This window comes from Colletes latitarsis, chromosome 3, assembly GCF_051014445.1.
Source record: "Colletes latitarsis isolate SP2378_abdomen chromosome 3, iyColLati1, whole genome shotgun sequence".
In the NCBI taxonomy this organism is placed as follows: domain Eukaryota; kingdom Metazoa; phylum Arthropoda; class Insecta; order Hymenoptera; family Colletidae; genus Colletes; species Colletes latitarsis.
This window is the reverse complement of record NC_135136.1, coordinates 41,067,118-41,089,953: the sequence shown is the minus strand read 5'-3', so window position 1 is coordinate 41,089,953 and position 22,836 is coordinate 41,067,118. Positions and strand designations below refer to the sequence as shown.

General features: G+C 49.7%; 1 protein-coding gene across 2 annotated transcripts in view; it reads left to right on the top strand.

Annotated features, from left to right (window-relative positions):
- The window catches only part of Antp (homeotic protein antennapedia), a 151,440-nt gene that overhangs the window by 8,312 nt on the left and 120,292 nt on the right, over positions 1 to 22,836 (top strand). Inside the window, exon 1 of one of the 2 annotated variants that reach the window (XM_076762252.1) lies at positions 10,164 to 10,274. The exons of the other annotated variant lie outside the window; for it this stretch is intronic. The gene's annotated coding sequence lies outside the window, so the exon portion shown is untranslated. Of the gene's footprint in view, positions 1 to 10,163; positions 10,275 to 22,836 lie in introns of those variants that run through there. 2 annotated transcript variants of the gene reach the window in all.

The window sequence follows — 22,836 nt, the reverse complement described above, 5'->3', positions numbered from 1 at the left end:
CCCGCGTTCTCCGATATTTTTCACCGCGGAAATATACGGCTAGGATGCTCCGAATTTGAGTTATGTTTGGACCAACGTGGTTTGTCGCGATGCATTTTCGTTTCGCCATTCTGTTCTCGATCACCGTTGCCCGACTTTTTAAACATTTCTTCGAGAATATGCTCTTCACGTCCGATCGACGATATAGTTTTGGAAGTTAAAAAACGCTCGTAGCACCGTCTTACGCAAGATTAACATTTCTTTCGCCGACCGTGTACCATTTACGCATTATATTAATAAATACCGTGGCAAACAGAGCGCGTCCGATTAATTGCATACCGTTACGAAAATTAATGTATCTTTTTCGTAGAATAAAGAACGCACGGGTTCCAAATATCAGTTGAAAGTACGTCGGGAGGTCCGCACGGATACGATCGCGAACAATTTAACAGCGAGCAATTAAAACGCGCATCGCTCACCACGGACGCGCGATAAATTACCGAGATGTAAACAAAACAATTTGTTGGGCATTAATAATTAGCGGTTCGTTAGCGGAGCCAAGGTGCACCCGCACAGATCGTCGCCGATTAGGAAACGCACCGCGCTCGAACTTCCCGATACCCGTTTTGAAAGTCGAATCGCGCAACGGAACGCTGCGCTTAATTATAATTGTTCCATTGATAGCGTCCACGCACGACGAGAAGTCGAAATGGCCAGGTAGGTGCGTGGCTCGCGTGGAAATTTTTATCGTTGGATCTTCTGTTGCGTGAAACCCCGATGCGTATGCGCACGAGCTACCGTGGAAATGCGTTTTGCATACGTTGCCGTGGCTCTCGTAGCGCACGACGACGGGTCTTCGCATCCGTACGATTAACATGAGACGCCTCGAACACCTGTGCCTCGGTTCTCTCGCGAATAATTATTCGAACGCTTCGCTCGCTCCGTAAAACTGCTTGATATACATCGCGACGCTCCCTGCGATCGGTGTGCTCGCGACTGAAGATGTGCCAGAACTCGAAAACACCGAGGCTCACGGAAAGTCCAGGGTCCCCCAAAAAACTAACGTGTGATTTATAAAATTATCGAATTATCGAAGCATATAAGATTTTTAACCATGGACGAGGCCTGGACGGGTTTTCGAACAGGTGGAGTCGCGGGTACCGTCGGTGGCCGCCTGACGCTGTTTGAGGCCCGATTGGACGATCTCCTTAATTACTATAGCCGCGCAGATGCGTGGCTCTGGCGAACGAGTTATGAATCGCGGAGCAGTCGAGTGGCGCGGTAAAGTGCGATCGAGGGAGAGTTTGGAAAGTTCCAAGTTGGAGAAGTGGGTGTCGACGCAAAGTTGTTTCGATTGTTTCTTATCGAGGGATTGTAAAGGTCTCGAACGTCTTCGTTAACGTTTCTAAAACTGTGTCATAATCGACGTCACGTTGTCGTAAAAATGAATAAGGTCTCTGTCAACGTTGATAAATACCATATAATTAGATTCTCCCACAGCGAGTTTACGATCACATTCGTCTCTTCTATGCAAACTGTTCCTCGCGTATCTATTAATCACGTTCGTGATCGTCGATTCTACTTGAACTTTACCGCCTCGTCTTCAAAGCCCCAAGTTTCTTTCACAGTTGTCAGAATTATATATTTTTAATATCCAGAAGTCAATGACCGAGTACAATTCAACGTAGAACGGATTTTCGTCGTGTAATATTTCCGTAACGAACGATTAATGGATGGGTTTGAACGAGCACTTCATATTCGACGTTCATTGAGTCATAAAAACCGATAATGATCGTTAAATCGCACGATCTTATATACGGTCGTTCGGAGACTTCGGGCGAGGATCATTTTTCTCCATTAGGAACGGGTAAATTATGCGGATACCCGCGAGAAAGGGAGAAAAAAAGCGGCCAGAAGAAGCGACGGAATTAACTTATAAGAAATAAAGCAGTGTTTACGCCTTCGGGTTTGCAGTTGCATGTACGGCGCGCACACCGGAACGTTTCCTATGTGCTTGGCAGGTGTTACTGTTTATGGGAATCCCCTGGAACAGCTTATCCGATGAGGGAGACTCCGATAAGGAGGATAGCGGTTAGCGTTCGCTTAACCCGGTTCTAATTATGGTATTCCCATTACGTATATAATATTCTGCATACAGGGTGTCCCGCGACAGACCTCGCAAACGAGAAAAAAAACAATCGTTCGAAGACGAACCGGTCGAATGCGCGAAGTAACTTTTCAAAATTACATTGTTAATTTATCGCGCGGAGTGTTTCCAAAATCGTGGTACGATCGAAAAGGAAACGATCGGGTTAAAAGTGCGCGATAACATTCTTTTTACGTGTAGCTCCGTTTTGGTGAAAGCGAATTTAAATATTCGCCAAGTACGCGTGCACGTAATTAGCCACAGTCTGCTTAGTTCAATCTACCTGATAAGCCGCCGCTATTTATGTTTGGTCTGGATTTGGTACACTTTTGAATAACGCAGTTTCTTACCGAACGAAAAAGTTAGTCGATACTTTCGACTTACTTTTTTCACACTGCTATCACCGGATTTTAAAAGTCGCGGGCAAAAGCTGCTGGACCAATCGGAGGAACGAATACGCGCCGCCTCTGGGACGTGCCGCAGCGACATTTTGAAACGATCAAAACGCTGGCCTAGCCCCGTGGCAAAGTCAAAATATATCTGATTCGCTAAACAGACTCGTTTATCAGTTACGTGTCTGCGAATCGAAATATTGCATCTGTCGATAGACGACGTTCTTCCTAAATCTCAAACTAATTTTAGATATCGCGGGCGTGTACGGGGGCGGCACTAGTGTCTCCACGCATATGATTGGATATTCATTCTTCTGGCAGACCGACTCAGCTAACCAGTTATCGGTACGATTAAACTTACGTTCCATTTGCAAATTACACATCCATCAAAGGACTTTTTCGAATCAAAAAAATGATACGAAAATAGTTTCATTTCGGATCGAAACTGATTTGTCATTGGCGAATAAAGTTTGCCAGGCTCCGCGAACGAATCTAAAATTGTACGTTCGGCAATCTCGCGGGGGTAAAAAAGCGGGAAGATCGTCGTTCACTGTCGGTCGGTCGCGATGGACGCGTTCGGCGCGGCGATTAAACCCGCCGTCGAAAAACAATTTAAAGTCTGGCGCGCTTAACGGTCTCAGAAGCGTTCGATTCAACGGTTTCCGCGGAGCGCGATCTCGTTATTGTCGCGAGTGAGTAATTCCCGAGCGTTCTGTACGTACGTATATGCCCCCTTACAATAATTACTCCGCTACCCGGTTACGTGGAGCCGCGGCGAGTGACCATGATAAAACGAGAAACTGGTTCGCGGGGCCACGCATGCGATAGAGCTGTTAACGATAAATCGAAATGCGCGGACTGGACTGGTGGAAGACGGCGGCGGTTCGGCGTAACTACGGCGCTTACACCTACACGGGATAACGCGTTGGTGTTCGTACGCGTGTGCGCGAACGCCATATCGATATCCGTCCCTCTCTGGAACCGGGAGGGATCTTCTTCTTCTTCGTCCCCCTGGGCTCGCGTCACTCGGATTCACGTATCCCCCCGGTTTCACTCTCTCTCGAACCACCTTAATTAAGCGTTTAAGAGATGAAACTGGTTCTGACGGTCTTCCTTCTTCTCGTTGTTCTTTCGCCGGCGCGCATACGTTTACGGCGCGCACAGCTGTTGCTCCTCGCGGAGTTAAGTTGTCCGACTTTTGAGGAGCGCCGATTGTCTCGGAAATTAATTAAACGTTTCCACGGGGGCACAAACGCGCATCCTTGCCCGCCTCGTCTAGCCGCCGACAACAATGGCCACCGTTCAAACGATTTCAGGCTTACCGAGTTACGCGTTCGACTCGTCGTTGCTCCCATCTCTCCAACGTCAAAGACACCTTTCAGCCATCTACCCTCTCTCTCTCTCTCTCGTCCACAGTCGTTGCACTTGCTTCGGTTGAAAGTGATTTATATCGGGTTTGTACGACAAAACGAACGCGACGCTCGCCTCCGGCCTCGGTGCGCACGTCGCCGCGATTATCGGCCCAATGACAATATTTATTTGTTCCTATTCTTTGTTTATTTAACGTCTTTATTGCGCCGTAACAAAGACACGAAGATGCAAAATGTACGGGGCCCCGGGAAAAACTGCTCGCGGAATTTCAGGCCAGACGAGGAAGCGTATTTCGAATACCTGTTCCTTCGAGATGGATAAAAACTACCCCAACGAAAGGGGGACGTTTATATCCGACTCACGGATATGAAAAGCACGCGAATGCGCTGTATTTATCATAATTGGTCAAGGGATAAGCGATAAGGAATCTCGCGACACTCGTTCGGAAACCAATTATTCGGAGAAAAATAAAATTTCGACGAATCAAAACGCGTAACGGCACTCGAGGCTGGTTAGTTCCCCGTCTTATGAAGCGTTCCCGTTGTTAAGCGCGATTTACCGTAAATTCTGCAGATTTTATCGATTCGCGTCTCCCAGGCGGTTGTAGGAATGTCGTTTCGCAACGCGACCGAGCCCGCCAACCCCGCTGTTATCTGCCACCGGAAGACAATCGGCCGATCGCTCCGTTTCTTTCGCCTGGAATCGCGAATCGGACCGTTTCATACGTTTTCCACGCGTCAGTCGTTATCGGAACCTTGGATACAGAGTGAAAATTGAATATGTAGCCCGAGTTTTCTCGATCGATGCACGCCGTCGCGGACTCGTACGCCGCGCACGTGTGTTTTGCATTTCTGAAACGCGCTCGCGTATGTCGCAAGCTGGGAGAGCGTAAAGCGCGATACGGATGTCGTAGCGCCTACTTGCGATCGTGTTTTTATCTTCCTTTCTAGTCGAGGCCGTCGGTGCCATTACCCTTCGATAGCGTAATCCTCGAGATGCAAAAAGAGTCGAACGCTTTGCTCCGAATTTAACCCCTAGCGATCCAAATCGCGCTAAATTCGTATATTGCGTTCCGTTTAGTCGCATCGCTATGCATATTCTTCGGTTGCGTTTTTCGCACGCATGACTACGGTCAGGTCAGAGCGAAAGAAGGCTTTCTCGGTTTCTCTTCATTATCTGAAACATGCATGCATGGCCTTTCTCGTTTGAAGCGGTGTATTCGCTCGAAAGCCTTCCTCCGCGACGGTTAATAATCGCAAGAATTTTAACCTTTTGCACTCGAAAGCCCCAATAACGGACCCGTCGAAAGTTCCTTGTAAAACTTGGAAGACTACGCCATATTGGCGTCCGTTGGAAAATTTCATCGAAGGGAGCAAACGCTGAACTTCAATAAACTTCCTCGTAACTTGTTTGATGCAAATTGGCGACGGCGTATCCACCTTTAACAGTCACCAATTATAAGACTGCCAATGCAGAAGTGAAAGTGATAGGTTATATCAGGTCGTTCCACGAGCTATTCAAATATCTGTTTCTTTTCCAAAAGGGTCGAACGAAACAATTTTTTTACCGTCATTATTCTATAAATAGTCACTAAAACAATATCGAACCCCGAAGAAAAAGAAATTTGCTCGCACTATTTACGAGAAGACCAGATACAAGGGTATGGAACGCTGTAAAGGCGGAGAAACCGACCACCTATAGTTTGAATAAAACTAACTAGCCGCCCAAGGTCATCGACTGTCCCTACTATGTCGCTTGGCTATCCCTCTTTCTCGCATTTCTTCGCGCAAGCCCGTTAGGCCAGTATTTCTGTCCTTGAAACGCGGAGGTAACCTAGTGGGGAAGTAAAAGTCGCGTCCTGACGCTATTCAATGTTTTCGAACGACGAATTTTGTTTTGTTAAGGACTATGACTCGTTACCAACAAAAATAGAAGGTCGATAGTATTAAAAAACGTAGTGTTCGAGAATTCTGACGCTACTTTTGGGCCAAGTCGATAGATTCGAAGGACGACACGAACAGAGGGTCCGTGGTAGCTGGCTCCGGAATTGATAATAATGGCGAGTGGGGCTTGATAGGCGAAAAAAGGGCTGAACCGTGGTGCAGGTGAACGAAAGGAGTAGGTGGGGATAGGCAGAGCCGGGTGTAGGTGTAAAGTGAGCGTGATCGCTCGGTGGATGAGCGAGGGGTACCAAGGGGGAGTGGTCACCGGTTGAAGCCTCGTGCTGACCTATTCCTTTCTGTGCCGCCGCAGTGCATTATGGCCGCTCTACAAGGCTCTCGGCCGCGGCTCCCTCGATCACCATAGACGGTCTCCGGCGTTTGTCTAGTGCCGATGCGTTGTCGTCGCGTTCCGCGCGGCTCGCCCAAAATCCTCTCGCGTTCGAGGAACGCGGTTCCCTCGGAACGTGGGCCACGCCGGTGTTTCCTGATGGCGCTGCTTGCCGTGTCTGTGTACGTGTGAGCAGCAGTGTGTCAGCTCGTCGAGACTGCGGCGGGGAACGGGGCGGCAAAGTCTGCCGGAAAGCAGAGAGGGGACTTGTGTCGTCGAGGCACAATGGGACCACTACTGCAACGCTGTAAGTACCCCGAGAGCTTACAGACTGATCTCTCTCTTTCTCTCGTTCATCCACCGTGTGTGTGTGTGTGTGCTTATACCTCTCGCGACGATCTCAAAGCGTCTAGCTTTCGCGGCTGGCTTTGGCCACGGTATTCCTGGGATTAAGAATACCGGGGCTGGACGCGGTCCGTATCCCCCCGAGAATCCGGTAAAATCTAAACCGTGCACCAGAGGCCGGATCAACGCGTCGCGACGGAACGATAAAGTCCACTCTCCGACTCACGTGGAAAAAAATGGAAATTCTTGAACGATTCTGCAACGTAACAGGAGCGCCGTCGCTCGAGGAATTAACGCGCGTTGCCTCCTCGAACCGACGCTCGACGTACGGAACGTTATACGGCAGAACGCCGTCCAGCGAAACCCGCTACCGTAACTATCCGATCGAAGTTAGGCTCGCGGTTACTGGAACGCAGCGCGAGCTTAGGAGAATCTAGAGAGACAGACCAACCGGTTCGCGACTTTGGCGGCCGCCATCTTCCCCTCTCCGTTTGTCTCTTTCGCCTCGCGTGAGAACCTGCTCCCTATATACCCACCTTTCTACTCTCCGGGCTACTCTGCCCGAGAGTTCCGCTTGCGAAATTTTTTACCCCGCGACGTAACGGCCGCCGGAATGGTCCGCCAAAATTCTTCCGCTTGGCCCGAACGTTCCGCGGAGGTCAAACATCCTGGTCACCGTGTCTACGTCCTCCTTTTTCTCCTATCGCCACGCTTGCAAGAAAGGAAATTTAAATTGAAACGTACAGCCCGTAAAATAGTCCATTCCTGAATCGGTGCTACTAATATTCCTCCAGAACTTTTAAAAGTTTACCATTTTTACCGAAAGTGTGACTCACTTTCCGAACGAACGCACCGACAATGGCGGCGAAGCGGCAATTTTAAACACCGATCCTTTCCCTCGTTCAAACCTCTAATGCGAAATCGAGGAAGATTTCACCCGATCGCGGACGCGACTTCGTGTCACAGGCTTGTAATAACGTGCGTTAGAGCCAAACGATTCGCTAATAGCAGCCGATAGATCCGCGGAGTCGTAAAATACGTCGTCGGATCGAGGAAGATTTATGAAATGTTTGACCGTCGCGCAAAGGTAGAGGCGCGCGCACGATCGTCTCCGATTAGCAAACGATGCTCGTAACGTAGAATGACTTATTATCTGCTTAATTCAATTATACGTGCCGGTGTTTTAAGATGCGTGAGATTTTTACGCTTCGCGGCCCGTGATGGTACGCGTTCCGTCTACCGCGGTTGTAATTCATTCCGGTTTGCTTTTGCATTAGCGTTTTGCGTTCCTTCGGCCGAGAATTTAATATTCATTCATCCACCGGTTTTATCATCCTGCTAATTTCTCTTTCCAGCGTGCTCGACAATCGGTCGCGAACGTGTCTGAAATAAAAGGAACGAATTTCCCATCCACGTACGACGCGACTTTCACTGAATATTCCGGGACATTTGGCCCGCGAAACAAAAATTAAATTTATTTTTCCCCCGTCTTGACAGAATCCTGTTCGAGCTAGATTACGAGTTAAGATTACCTTCGGTCGAGGTTTTCCTCTTTCGTTCGGCGAAGGGAGCCGTCGAACAAATAAAATAAATAAATTTATCGTGCGTCGCGGGCGTGATAAAATTACGAAGAACGCCCCGGGGTTGTTGTTTCGCCAGCGGTCGAAAGAGGGTCAGGTACGAGAAGAACACCGTTTCCTGCATCGCGATTATCGTTGCCCTCGTTACGCGATAACAACGCGGCCAGAACGCCCGGCGAACCCGAAGACTCGCAAGAAGTTTCGCAGCCACTTCGCGCGGTAAATTCCAGCGTGCGCCGCACGTAGCCGTAGGTAATTAAAGGTGCGTAACGCGTGCAAGAATTGTCCGTGACTGAACACGTGTCTTCGTGTGCGTCGTCCGTTTCAACGGGAGCAAACGGTGACGTGGCCCCCGCCGATATGGGAGCACAATGTCCTCCGTGGATCCTCGACGCTCGGACGACGCCATTTCTTTCGAGTCCTTACACTCGACGATCACAACACCGGTATTCCTCGTGGATTATTCGTTGAACACGTAATTTTTCTCGAGCTCTTGGATCACAACATTGTTGTCCTCTTGCTACACCTTGAGGATTATTCGTTGAGGCACGTTCAGGCCTGTTCGGACCCTACTCGTAAACGCTTGCTTCTTCAATCCTTGACACGCCCTACCTTGTGTTTACGTTCGACGATTCGAAACGAACAGGGCTCGGAGAACGTACTTTTCGATACTCAAGCCGTATTCTAGGCTATGTCCAAAGTTAGATAACCATTATTTGAACGTGTTATAACGTTTTGCAATTATTCCATAACGTCACGATGTCTAAGACGAAGGAACAATCGTCAGAAAATAAAGAAGATTCACAGGAGCTGATAGTGAAGGCGACGAATATCATATTGGAGAATTCGACGAAGCTCTAACGAACAATAGAAGCCCGAGTGTTACGAAGAGTCCATATTTATCACTTTACAGAGGTACGTTTTGCAAATTTTAAGAACTAGGATATCGTTATAAGATAAATTACACTACGAGGATGAGGACTGTTGCAATTCTTGTCGAGCGTACCTTGAAAATGGTAGCATCGATATTTAATGTCCCCGCGTATAACGCGGTCGCGTAGGATCCGGGACACGCGACGGGTTCTCCGTTGTCGGTTATTCTCGGCGGTCAGGATCCCGGCGCTCTTGCTAATCTGCGGACGCATTGGCCTATCGCGGCCCGCTCCATGGCCAATCGGGCCACGGGGATCACGAGGATCCAGCCGGCATAAATCAGAATGGATGACGAGAGCCGCGGCCGGTTGTTCCAGCTAAAGGGATTTTCTAGGTCGCGAGACCGTAGCGTCCGGCGCGCGTCGTCGTCGCCGGTTTGTCCGCGCGGATTTCCACCCGGGAAAAAGAATCCGGGCGAGAAAGTTCGCCGTTCGCCACCGGTACGATTAAAATCCCATCAGACGGTGTCGCGCGTGCCGCGTTCACGGGCAGATTACGAGCCGATTCGCTCACCGGAGCAGCTTACCGGTGGCCGCTTCGTGATTCACGACGCGTTTAATTTGCACGCGTTGCCTTGCCACTGCGAGGACGCCCGTTGCCAACAGGAGACGACCGACCGGGGTGAACCTGCCTGCGAGCGATCGAGCCACTTTTACCGTTTCCGCGAATTCCTTGCCAGAACTCACTGGCACCGTTCGCCGTCGCCGATACCGCATGCTCTGGGTTAGGAATCCGGAGCCGAGAAGTTCTCTGCGCTCGTGAAACTGGCAAGGGCAACGGTGTTGCGCCACCACGGCCACCTGGGCGCTTTGTCGAACGCGTCGCTCGATCTGGCCAGCCGTTTGTCAACACTCGCCAGCTGTACTCTAATTACTCGCTCTTCGAACTCCGTTACTCGTTGCGTCCTTCTTCCCGCATACGGTACGCGACAAAGCGTGCATCGTTCGCCCCAAAAGTATTCAATTTTGTACCTTGCGTACATCGAATACTCGGAGCTTCGGAGATTAAATAATCTATCATTTTGCCCTATACTGTGTTTAGATAGCATCGATCGCAGAAGCGTGGAAATGGAACTACGTTCAGCGGTTGCCGAAAGTCGGAATTCCAGAGCAATTTGTCAGGACTATCAGCTACGCCCTAATTACGCTGGCCCGTAGTTTCTCGGTTAACATCGTCAAACTTGCTATCAACCGTGTCGACACGTCGTCCAGGCGGCCGATTGTGTTTGGCCTTTTGATACATTGTTTCTTCAGCACGGTACGCTCCAACTGTTCGGGATCTATTAAAAGACTACCCTAATTACTCCTTGTTCCGAGCCTCCTGTTGTCGAACTCATTGTGTACAATTATCTCACGCGAGTTAAAAATAATTCTCGGAATTGTTATTCACGTAGAAAAATGATTTTCTTGGGTGGTCGCTGGACCGAGGCGTAGCAACGTTGGCGCCTTGGTCCAGGTAATACCAGGTCGATTACATCCCGTCCAACGTAGATCATCCCCTTGGCAATGTTCTAATAACCGGAGGAAGAGCATGGTAGGCGCGTGTCGGGCAGCCCGGGCAAGATGCAAAGTAGGTTCTGAACGCGTCCACCTGTTTGAACGCTTGCTATCAACATTAACAACACCCGGTCCGAGTAGTACCAGGCCAATTACATCTCGTCGTTCGTAGATCATTCTTTCAGCAACGTTCTAATAACCAGACCCGTGGTGCACGCGCGTATATAGTCCCTGGGAGGACGCAGGGTACATCGGGACCGCGTCCACCTGTCCGCGGAGCGAGCGAGGGACGAATATTAACCGCATCCTCGCGTAGGACAGTGTATCAGCGGCGAGATTATTCGCGAGCTAAGGCACACGTGTATCGTGTAAAGGCGTAAGTGTACCGTACACAGGGACCGGCAATCGGTCGACTGGTTGCGGGGAGAAAGATAGAAAGAGAGAAAGCGAACGCGCGCGCTGAACGGTCCGGCGGGTTTCTGTTAGCAGTTAGGTTATGTTCACCTGCCTGGACGATCGGTTGGGACTGAGAGTCGGCCCGTAACCGGCTCGGCAGCATGTCACCCTCTTGCGCGGGTGACTCTATGCCTGGTTCCTTTTACTTTGCAGTCTTGTCACGCCTTCCCTTCCATGCCCGACCGGAGAATACGCCGGAGGATCGAGGCAGAGCGCGACCAGGAGGGACCTTAGGGAACGTTTACACCGACCGTGGCCGTTTTTCGCATTCGCGAGAATCTCACGCAGCCGCGAGTCGGGCCGCCGACTGATAAGGCAAGATCCCGGATACGAGCATTCCATCTGCGAGTGATTTTTTTCGCGCGGATCCAGCGCGAGTAACTGAATGTAACGGGATCGCTTTAGAGGCGGCCACTTCGGACGTCGTAGATCGTCGGGGACGTTGGCCAAGCGCGCGGCACGAACAGCTGGGGGACTCTCTTCCTAGGTCGAATCGCGCGCTCGTTCTCTTACCGTGGGATCTTCCGATTGTTTCTCCGGAGAGCAAATATTTTCAGAAAATTGGTAGAATACAATGCAAAGTGAAATACAAAAATCTGGTGAAATTAATTAACGATAAAAAGAGCGTTCCCGTAGTTTTGAGCCGCAGCGTGCGTGCAATCGAGTATAATTACCGGGTACGAGAACACAACCGTGTGTGGTCCCCCCCTGGGACGAAATTATACGAAGGAGGATGAAAAATTATTAAGAACCTGGGCCCTCGAAGCTATTTTCCCGGTTGCAGCCGGGTTCGTTAGAACCCCGATGACACACTGATACCTGGTACGAAACTTATCGTCCCTCCCCTGTACCGCGATAGAATTTATAACGTAAATTTTGGATCAACGAGGCGGCGATCTCTAACGCAATCGCGGCCGTTGATGTCTCGTCGTTCGCGGAAGAACCCCCCGGCGTGTCCGCCGTCTCGCGGTTATAATTATCCTTTATTTAATTGCGTCCTGCGCGCCCCCTTGTCGCGTGAGAAACGTATTTTTTACTCCTGCCCCGGAGCAGGAAATATGGCGCGCTATTTATGATCGCGAGCCGTGTTCGCGGTAGCGGCGAGCGTCTTCCGCGGCCGGCCGGATGCGCGCGGTTGCTCGCACGAAGCCGCCGCGCGGTACTCGCACCGAAAAGCCGCGATATATCAACCTGCTCCTCCGAGGATACCCGGAGACGAATATTGGCCGGTGGGGCCGTGATAAAATATCGCCTGTGCACCGTCAACTTGCACCAACAAACGCGCTGGGTCGTTGTACTCGAGCTCTCGACTCTCTACTTTGCATTCCTATTTTAATCGTACCGAACAGTCACTTTATAATAATAATTCCTCGTTTAGTTCCCCTTTTAAAGACGGAGTATCAATGGAAACATTGGCCCGCGAGAGACATCCTTCTCTGTTCTTTGTCACGATTTTCGAACGGTGGGATCGGTTGATCGACGGCCCGATTAATCTAGCTTAATTGGATCGGCCCGATAATGTCTATGCGTGCCTGTCGATCCTTTCCCCGTTTATGGAAACATCGTATTTAGAAATTACGCACCGGAGCGTTCACGTGGACGGCGCGCGCGGAGCCACGGAGCACACGCGTACCGGTTCCATAACGAGGATTACTTCATCCTCCTCGTCCTTCGAGAAGCCACCGACTCTCGCGGTGTCCCAGCTCTCCCAGTCTCTTGGTTAACGTTCCCAGCTGCCGACTATCGGAAAATAATAAACTGGCTTGTATTTTGTTTGCGTTACGTGTCGTCGATCACCAATGGGAGTGCTGTTCGCGTCTCCTCGGAGACCACGATCATGATGCATCGCTCGAAACGGTCACGGACGAAAGAACGAAGGAACGAGACCCATCGGGGATGAAAGAAATGGCGTCCATTTGATATAGCGTTGTGTTTACCGGGTGTCTAATTTATACAACGCGTCGGAGCCTTCAACCCCTTAATCTTCACGCCCGTGTCCGACACGGACACGTCCGGCTACTGGTCGGTACTGATTTGTTTCACCCGTCCGAACGGACGATTTATTTGGCGATACTTTGTCTTGTAAAGTGTATTTTATCCTATTATACCTTTCGATGTTTATTGGCGGTTAAATAATGACGACTTCGGTGGCCGTTAAACGAAAGGATCTCGAGGCCTCGAAGATCTACGAATAAAATTTCTATGCTAAATGCCTGGAAAAAGATTGTCGCGACGAAAGTTCGGAAAGTTTCTTTCGCGCGAAACAAGACGTCCAGCGTCGTTTATCTCTCGAGTAGCCGAGCCAACCCGTTCCACGGCGTACATTCACCGGATCTTGCACACGCGTTCAGTGGTCGTGACGAATAGTCCCCGAGGTTCCCGAATTCTTCCCGGTGGACCGTGGTTAGCAGTCGCAGAAGCCAAAGGCTCTCCGGCGACCTGAGAGGACGTAACTCATCGCCACGCCTCTGCAACGTAGCACGTTGCATGAAGCAGTGCTTCCTCCCCGTGCATACGTAACGCTCGCTCCGCTTGCGACAGCTGAGCCTCGCTATTCGCGTGTCCACGCGAGACTTTCTGTATCGACCGACACCCCGACGGCGGTGGTCTGCGTTTCCCACTGGCCAAACCAACGGAATAGACCAACTCTTCTGCCCTCGCGCCTTGTAATTCCCGGCTCCTCTGCCGCCGGCCGATTTCACGTCCCGCGTTAATCAAGATAAAGCCCCAGAACCACCCGAGAACCCGGAGCTTATTCCGCTCGGACCTTGCGTTTCCAATCGAACTTTCGAACCGGGGCTGCGATGGCAAAGAGTCCCAATTTTTGCCTCCGTGCCTCAAAAATTTATTTTGGTACTATTCTGTGTTGTTGGTACCAGCGATAGGAAGAAGGATTCTGTTATTGAGATTTTTATGGACTCAATTTCTATATATTTGTTACCAAAGTACGCGTCGTTTGCATTTTGAAACATTAAAATCCATCGATCCGTTCGGGAGTTGTGATTACGGGGAACATTTACTGATAACGAATTTTTTTCTCGAAAGTGCGTAGGAATTCTGGGGTATGTGTATTGACCAAAAATGCTTGTAATTGACCCCCGGAACCAAAAATAATTTTTTCAAAACCATTTAAAATTTTTTTTTTCGCCACCCCCTGTTGATTTTTCTTAAAAATTCGTTTCTATTGTTTAATAAATTTGTTTGACCAGCTACGGAAATGTTGTGTAATACATTTCTGCGCCACTGCATTGCGAAAGTCTGCTTCCTCCGTGGCACAACGGACGCTGGAGGATCGTCTCGCGCTATCGTGGCGCAAAAGTTGGGAACGTGAAAAAAAAAAGAGATGAATTTCGCTTGCAGCAACCTCTGGTACGTTCCCGTCATATTCGTTCGACGCTCGATATTCAGATCACGGTTCAGGAATACCCTCCTTTCTCTTCCATCTCTTTATTCGTTCGGTCGTTTCCGTTCCACCACCGATGGTTTCCTTCTCCCTCTGCCGTTTCGCTGCCCTTCCAAGCCGCTCCGCTCTGGTCTCTTTCGTTCCGAAGGACGACCGCTCCGGGAGAATAAAGCCTATCCATACTCTCAATCTGTCAACCGCCTCCCACCGGCGTACACGGCGCACATCGCGAATCAACCGTTGTTATGTAAATATGGAAAAGGTTGTTGATTCATGCATGAGGAGGGCATGAATCTCGTTGTCTTGTCCGACGAGCCGTGAAACTGATGCATTTGTATCGCTAGGCCCTCGATCCTCCCGCGTATTGTGCCAGCGATACGCGCGCGTTACGCTCGCGTACCTGTTTCCCGCGCGATCCTACACCGGCTTACTCGTGTCGACGCCGATTTTTGCTCCTCGAGCGAAAGAAACGCTAGATTGAAACGCAATCCCGGCAACGAGTTCCAGCGGAATCCTTGAAAACGTTTCCACTAACTTCTACACAGAATGTTACGCTCGAAACGGTTTCAAATCGTTACATTTAGAGAACGACAATCTCCAGATTTTTTTTCGACGCGATAGAAATCCTTAGACAGCGTATACCGAGCCTCAAACTTCCATTTCTGGGTTCAGGAGTTGGGGCGTTTTATGGAAGCGAACTCGAAGAACTTCCCCCCTCGGCGCCAGCACAAAGAGAGGAACTTCGACATCGCGTTCACGTGCACCTAGAACTCCACACCTCGTGCACACATTTATTTACGATCGTGGCGCGTTTCGGCGCGAGTGTACGCGCTGTTATGTCTTGCAGGATACTTCCAACCAATAGACAGGGCTCCTACGGCCGTGCAAGGATATCCACGGACCCGCAATAAAGCATTTACCCACGCGTTGTGTATGCACATCTATCCTCATCCTCCCCGCGATATCGTTCGCGTATGCTTTCGTGCATACAATTGCATATCGTCCATCTTGGCCGCACATTGCAAATATGTATGAACCTGGCCTGTTCCGAGCGCCTCGAAAACGGTTGCTCGTGACGGTCGCTTCATATTCGCCGGAGGCGAAAACCTCGTTTCGGGTAATCTCTGCGGTTAAACGCTTCGTTGCGTTGCCCTCCGTTCGATCCTGGAACGTTCGATGGGCGCAGTAGATTAATCCGACCTACGTCAGACACGGACAGCCTCGATGCACGGAGGCTTACGAAACCTCCGCGGTCCACTTCAAATTGCCTTTAAACGCTATTCGCGTCTTCTTAAAGTGGAAAATTTGTAAACAAATAGACCCCATCCCTTTCTGCGTATCACGGTAGCGTATGGAAAGGAAGAAAAATAGTGATCCCACGTATCGTTTGAATCGCGAAACAGTAGTCTTCCGGTGTCGGCGTAATCTCCGCGCGGAATTTCGCGATCTCGCGTCCCGGAGTCTGAGGTTCGGGCGTATCTGATCGGAACTCGGAGTATAATGGAAAAACGTAATATTTGTTCGGCTGATGAGCACGGTGAAATATAGCGTCGGGACTAGGTAACCGTAGGCGTGGGTAAAGCGGGTCGGGGGTCGGGCGGAATGAGACCAACGCGGGCATAAATCAACATTACTCTGCATTAGAGTAGAGTTTCCGGCGTAGGTACCTACTAGAGTTTACCACCGAGGTAAACTCCGGCTAAAGGTGGCCAGGCCGCATTTACGTGTACGTACAAGCGCGCGCGTTCACAACGGCGAACAACGTCGGTCCCCCTCAACATGCGCGCGTGTATCAGCTCTGCGGAGGCGACTCCAACCCCCTAACTTCCAAGTTACTTACCTACTTGCCACTTAGACGCCCCGGCCAGTACCCTACCAGACTCCGCCAGTAATTCACTGTCACGCTTGCCACGCCGGATCGAGACAAAGATGTCTCCCACGTCTTTTTTACGGACTGTTAATTACCGTCGCCTGAAAATATTAAATATATCGAGATTAGTGGGTCCGTGCAGAAGTTGCGATAAGATTTAACGACGAGTAATCGAGGCACATCAAAATTCATGCGATTGTTTTCTTAGGGTGGCGGATGACGTTCGACGGATGGGATCGCGAAAGAAAGTTCGATATCGCGGACGAGGGATAGGTCTTTCCCTGCGTCTTTCCCTGGCCGTCTAATTTGCATCCGCTGCGATTAACATAATCTGTATGCCGAATATTTATTTGGAATTAGCCGCGGCTTGCTCGTAACTCATGCAGGAATTAGTTAAGCTCAAGGATTTCGGGCTTACCAACCCCTCCCTCTTTCGCGTGGTACCTTCGCCTTCGGTTGTGCACCCCCGTTATCGCGCTCTCCCGTCCTTTCACCTCCTGTTAACCCTTCGCGCTCGGAACTTCTTTCCGCGACGCGTTTTAAACTATGCTAGATAGCTGCTCTCCAAAAACCCATATTCTTCTATCCCAACAGATAATAATTGGTGTAATTATTACGTAATCGAGGATTTGTCTATCGTAGCCTCGACTGTCCTGTGACTTTGGCACCAGCCATTTTGGGCGAGCAGGATCGCCGGGAAGAATGTCGGTCGGGGCTGATTGGATATGAAATTTCCATGTCGCGAGGGTCAGAAATTCCGGGCGTGGATCGAGGCCGCGTACAGAAATGCGCCCCGGGGCCCGAGCGAGGCGGACCGTGGCGGGAGAAGTCGCGAAACACGGATGATGGATTCCCGTCAATTATGGAGGCAACATCGTATTGTTTTACCGTCCGACGGCAACATTGATTGATCGGTCCCGTAGTCGTGTAGCTACTTGCCTTCTTGCCTTTTTGCCCTGGCTCGGGACCAACACATCCTCGTGCACGGTCAGCTTCACCACCACCGTAGTACCCTTTACGTGATCACCAGCGCGACGCTCGCCCGCGGATAAACCCGGGACTCCCAAACTTCTTGCCCACCCGTCCTCTACAAGCCGGACAAGCGCCGCGTCCGATCTCAGCCTCGCGTAAGCCGCGCGAAAACGAATTGCTCCAGCCTCGGTTTCGACCGAATCGATGGAAATCGGAACTCCCATAACTCACCGGGACAAATTTTTGCCGGTACACCGGGAGAGGAGGCCTCCGTCTCTCATTTCCACCGAGAGTTAACATCGACCGCTGCGTATCTCTGGTCACGCGAGCCCGCAACGCGTCTTTATTTATTTATTTCATAAACGAGATACAGTCCGTAACGCTAGAATGTTAGAACAGTCATCGAAAGCGAGACTAGGGGCGCGCAGAATTTTTATCTGCGCCCAATGGCAACGATCCCCGAATTTCTAAATATTTTGATTTCCCGAAAAGGGGCGTCCAACGATCCTCTCGAAAGAAAATCCAGCGAGCTGGCCGACTCTATTTCTGTATGGCAGTCAGAGATGGGCCCCATTCGTCAGCCGACTTGTTAAAGACAGACTCACGGTATTCAGACACAGTTCGCACTTGAAGCAGCTGTCAAGTTGCCAAGGGTTAATAAATATAGTGCCACCCTTGGTAAGAACAGATAGTTGAAATCGCTGACTCGGTCTCGGCTGACACCGAACACGTTGTTGCCCGCCGTATACAGGGTGTTCGGCCACCCCTGGGAAAAATTTTAACGGGGGATTCTAGAGGCCAAAATAAGACGGAAATCAAGAATACCAATTTGTTGATGAAGGCTTCGTTAAACAGTTATTAACGTTTAAAGTTTCGACCGTACTGAATTTTTTTCTAGAAACTGAGTAGGATTTCGGGGGTATGTCTATTCACCAAAAATGCTTGCAATTGACCTCTGCAACTAAAAATAATTTTTCCAAGACGATTCGAAATTCTTTTTTTTCACTCAAAACTTTCAGCACTTACTCGAATTTTTTTCTCGAAAGTGGATAGGATTTCGAGGGTATGTCTAATGACCAAAAATGATGGTAATTGACCCTTGCAACTGAAAATAATTTTTTTAGAACGATTTGAAACTTTTCATTTTCGCCGAAAAATTTAGGCACCTACCCCCTGTCGATTTTTCTTCAAAATTCGTTCTCGATTTTTAGTAATTTTGTTTGACGCCCTAAAGAAAAGTTGTCTAATACTTTTTTGTAGGTACCCATGAGCTCTACTTCAGAAAAAAGTTTCATTGAAATATATTCACTATTGTAGGAGTTATGGCTGTTTGAATATTGGACCATTTTCATGGGGTTTTTCCCATTTTGCGTGGTTAAGGACCAACTTTTCGAATATTTTTGCAATTTGTACATATTCTCCACCAAAGTACGCGTAGTTTGCTTTCTTAAACATTAAAATCGTCCAATCGGTTCAGAAGTTATGGCGTTTTAAAGATTCGCATGAAAATTCGGGCAGACATTTCTGGTCAGAAATCATATTTTCGGTAAGGAATTTTTTCTCGAAACTGAGTAGGATTTCGAGGGTATGTTTATTCACCAAAAATGATCGTAATTAACCCCCGTAACTGAAAATAATTTTTCCAGAACGATTTAACAAGTAACGTAATCATCGACTGTGGCCAAGGCTCGAGCTCGTCTTCTTCGATTCGTACAAACTTTTGGGCACCGATTTTTCTCATATTTCTATTCCACGCTTTCGAGTGGCTTCGAAAATATTTTACAATTCTTCGAGAATTCAAGAAACGTTATTCGATTGTTTTTTTACCCCTTGCAATTGCACCACCGGGCGACTTAGCTGGAATTTTCTCTGGTTTAGCGAGGCGTCGTCGCGACGAACACGCGCGAGCTTCGAGCCGATACATTTTGGTCGCGCGCTAACTGAAAATGCGAGGCATTTCGCGTCCGGGCAGCCGCGGTTCATTCTTATTGTTCCCGGTCCCGTTTCCGTGCCAAGTCTCGGTCCCTTCGCCGCCATTCTTCTCCGCTTCGAGGAATAAACGCAAATTAGGCGTGTCGAGCAATCCCCCCTTTGGTAAAGGACATTCCCTCGCGCCACGATTAGAAATAGATTGAGTTTCGCGCGGAACCACGATGTCGGGTTTATTCTCGGGGTAAAAATGCCATCTCGTCGCTGTCGCCCCGGAGAAAAATGCACCGTCGCTTTTAGACCACCGTATATCGTAGAACGTTTTAACGTTTTACGGGTTTGCCCCGAAATCGACGGAATAAAAGTCTCGCCATTGTTTTCGAATTTCTGGGGGACCTTGAAATTCTTGTTCCAACGGTTCGTTTCGGAAGTTTTGTCTGCCGCACCGTTCAGAAGTTTCAACATGCAAAACAGGTGCGGGAACTTTATTAGCACGCTCGCTATGCGCTACGGTGCCAACCTATCTTTCTGTTTACCGTTTCTCCTGCGCATTTTCACGTCACATTTCAATCCTAATCGAACAGAACACAAAAATTGTTCTTTGTTACTAATTCTACCTTACTTTTTCTGTTTCAGGTAAGTCACGACCACTTGATACATACGAAGCCTAATTCCCAAAGAAATCGTCGCAGGTATTTCTCACGATTAACTTCTCCTGTCTACCAAACGTTTTAATTTAATCCTCAATTCCGATCGAAGAAATTGCTTGGAGCAGTCGAGGCGGAATCGACTTCCGATGGAAATTCTCGTAATGACCGAACACAACGAGACGACTCGCGGTCTCGTTGCCGGTCGATTTCCATAACTTTGCATACGCGTTTTAATAATTCATCTCCGTCTCCGGCCGGCTAGGTACCGGGGCGCGGAGGGTGCGTTTACTCGTAAGTAGCGTCGGATAAACATCAAGCGGCCGCTTAATGCAACGGTGAAAAGGATGTTCCGTGCGAGAGACATCAAGCCGCGTCGAGTTATTATTCAAGTTCAACGCGATCGCCGCTGACCCGTTTAAGCCGGAGAAAGAAAAACGCGAACGTCGAGCCGGCGCGTTAAAGCCTTTATCGCCCCCCGCGCCATTGTAAGAAGCAACCTCTCGTTTCTTCGAACGTCATCCTCGACGTAATCGTTCGTCTTTCCGTTCTAATGACACGGTTTCGATCCTGTCGTACGGTAACGGGAGCGCCTATTAAACGCTCTCCCTTTGGCGCCGTTTACAATCGACACCCAATGTCACCCCAGCGATCGTCCATCGTGCGTCACGCGTCTCCGCGACAAAACGGCCGTGCGTTAGCTCGACTTACGCGCGAGCTATCGCTGCCAAATCTCGAAGAGATACGAGGACGCGGTCGTAAACGTCGGGAATAATGCTCCATCGCGACACCGACGCCGCACGAAAAACTAGCCAGCGGGTGGGTGGGTGGGCGGCGGAGGAGGCTGGGTATTAGACGCGGCGGCGATATCGTGGCATTCGCGTAATAATGCCCGTGATGGACGAGTTTCCAGCGTATTCTTGGCAGAGACTTCGAGGGACCAGAGCCGACCGGCTATCGAACGGAAAGGGGGTGGCTCGAGAGGAAGGGGTGGCACTCGAACTCGACTAAAGCAGCCAGGGTGGTGTGGGTTGTTGGCTGAATCGGCCGCGGATTCGCAGAGCACCGGTAGGAAGCTGCGCGAGCCGTTCTCTCCTCTTCGCGTTTCTGTGCGTGTATATCCGCGCCGAGCCGGAATCAGACACCGCGGCCTCCGACGAGCAAAGCAAATATTTGGAGCCACGCCACTAAAAACTCGAGACGAGCCAACAGACGAGTTGATTTGTTTCCCTGTATCGTCCGCTTTCCTCTACGTTCTTTTTTCTTCTATCTCCCGTTCGCCTGCCTCCTTCGATCCGCCCCATCCCCGTCTACGCGCCGGTGCCATCTTCGCGACGCTCGCGGAGCCGAGAAACCGTCTATCCGAAAATGACTCCTATAAGTCAAGTTAAATGTACAAGCGGCCCCCTTTCGCTGTTTATCGGCATACGTCTTTCCCTCCCCGAGGAACTCCTCGCTTCCTGTTGTGCCACCATCGATCCACGGCCTCGTTTCTTGCCACGTTTTCACGGACTATTATAGACGACGGGGTGAATCCCATGCCACCTTCGTTAACGCCCCCCAAAAGATCGCTGGGTACCTTCAGACCCACCTCTGTTTAGATACACAAACGTTACCAGTTACTTTAACGATCATTAACTCTCAAAAATTAAGCAAAACATTTTTCTGAGTTTACAAAATCTGATATATAATTAAAGAAAATTGCACGAGTAATGGACACTCGACCTACGTCTGCGCGATCCTAGTAACATTGATCCAGAAGAGATCGTCTCGACTTTTTGCGTCAGAAAAAAGACGAACGAAAAGAAAACCAATGACTCAATACAATTATTCGCTTCACTTTCTCGGCGAAACCAGCACGACCGCGACAACTTTTTCTTAGCGTCGAGGCGCAGCAAGTATGGCCGCCAGGCGTACTGCTCGACTTTTTTACGCGCGATAGTTCCTTTTTTCTCGATTCCCTTCAACGACACTTTAAGCGGATTTCTAACGAAGCGGATATCGAGTCTTCGAACTATATACTTTATCCTCAAAACGTCAGTTTCCGGTCCCCATTACTAGTGCCTCGTGTACGCTAAAATTGGCTCCCGATCGAGGACTTAAATCGTATTATTCGGAAGCAGGCACGAATCGTCGACGAAAGTTCAAAGTTCGGCTCGCTTCCGTCAATCCCGTTTACCGGATGTAAATGGCGAGTTCGACGGGGGTTAATTTCGGTGTACCGTGGCTGGTAGCAGCCTCATTTGGGAGGCAGGTTCGTTTAAAGTGTATCCTTTATCTGTAACGAACTAACTTTTTCTCCGCGACGTCCTCCGGGTTCTTTGCACCCTCTGTTCACCCTTCGCGCGCTCGAGAGGCGTCTTTTTTTGCCACCGTTAAAAGCTGGAGCCCATTCGCGTCTCCGCTGGCTCAGCGGATTTTCTCTGTTCTTTTTCGCGCCAGGCATATGCTTCGCGGGGCGAAACTCCAGCCTGCGTTTTACGCGGGACGGACGCTGGAGAACCGGAAGGACCTCGCGTCGCCGCTCGTTTTCTCCTCAACGCGACACAAAGGTTAGACGTCCAGCTGTAATTGCAGGAAGCAACCCCGCGCTAAAACTCTGTACCGGCTTAGAGACACGCGGATGTTCATATCGACGATTTATGCGAACTCGTTGATAAACGGCGGCTTCTGCTGGTCCAGCGTCCGGCTGGCCGCCGTGACGAACGGCCACGACCGCTTGAATCGAAACCCGAGACAATCATTTAAATTTAATTAAACCGGAACGAATTTACGCGCGTCGACGGTCGCTTTTAAATTCACACGGACTGTCTGTCTCTTCGCCCGCGGTTATTTACGTTTTCCTACGAACGTTTTCCCTCTTTAAGTTGTTTGGATAATTCGTGCTCGCGTCGTTCGAATAATATACGCGAGTGGACCAGCAAAATATGTTCGACTCGAGTTCCGAATGAAGATTTTCTACCTTTAGATGAACCTATCGATAGTTGATTGCACCCTACTGGTCTTGGAAGTAGCTTTAAATTAAGTCAACGCGTCCTCAAATGCG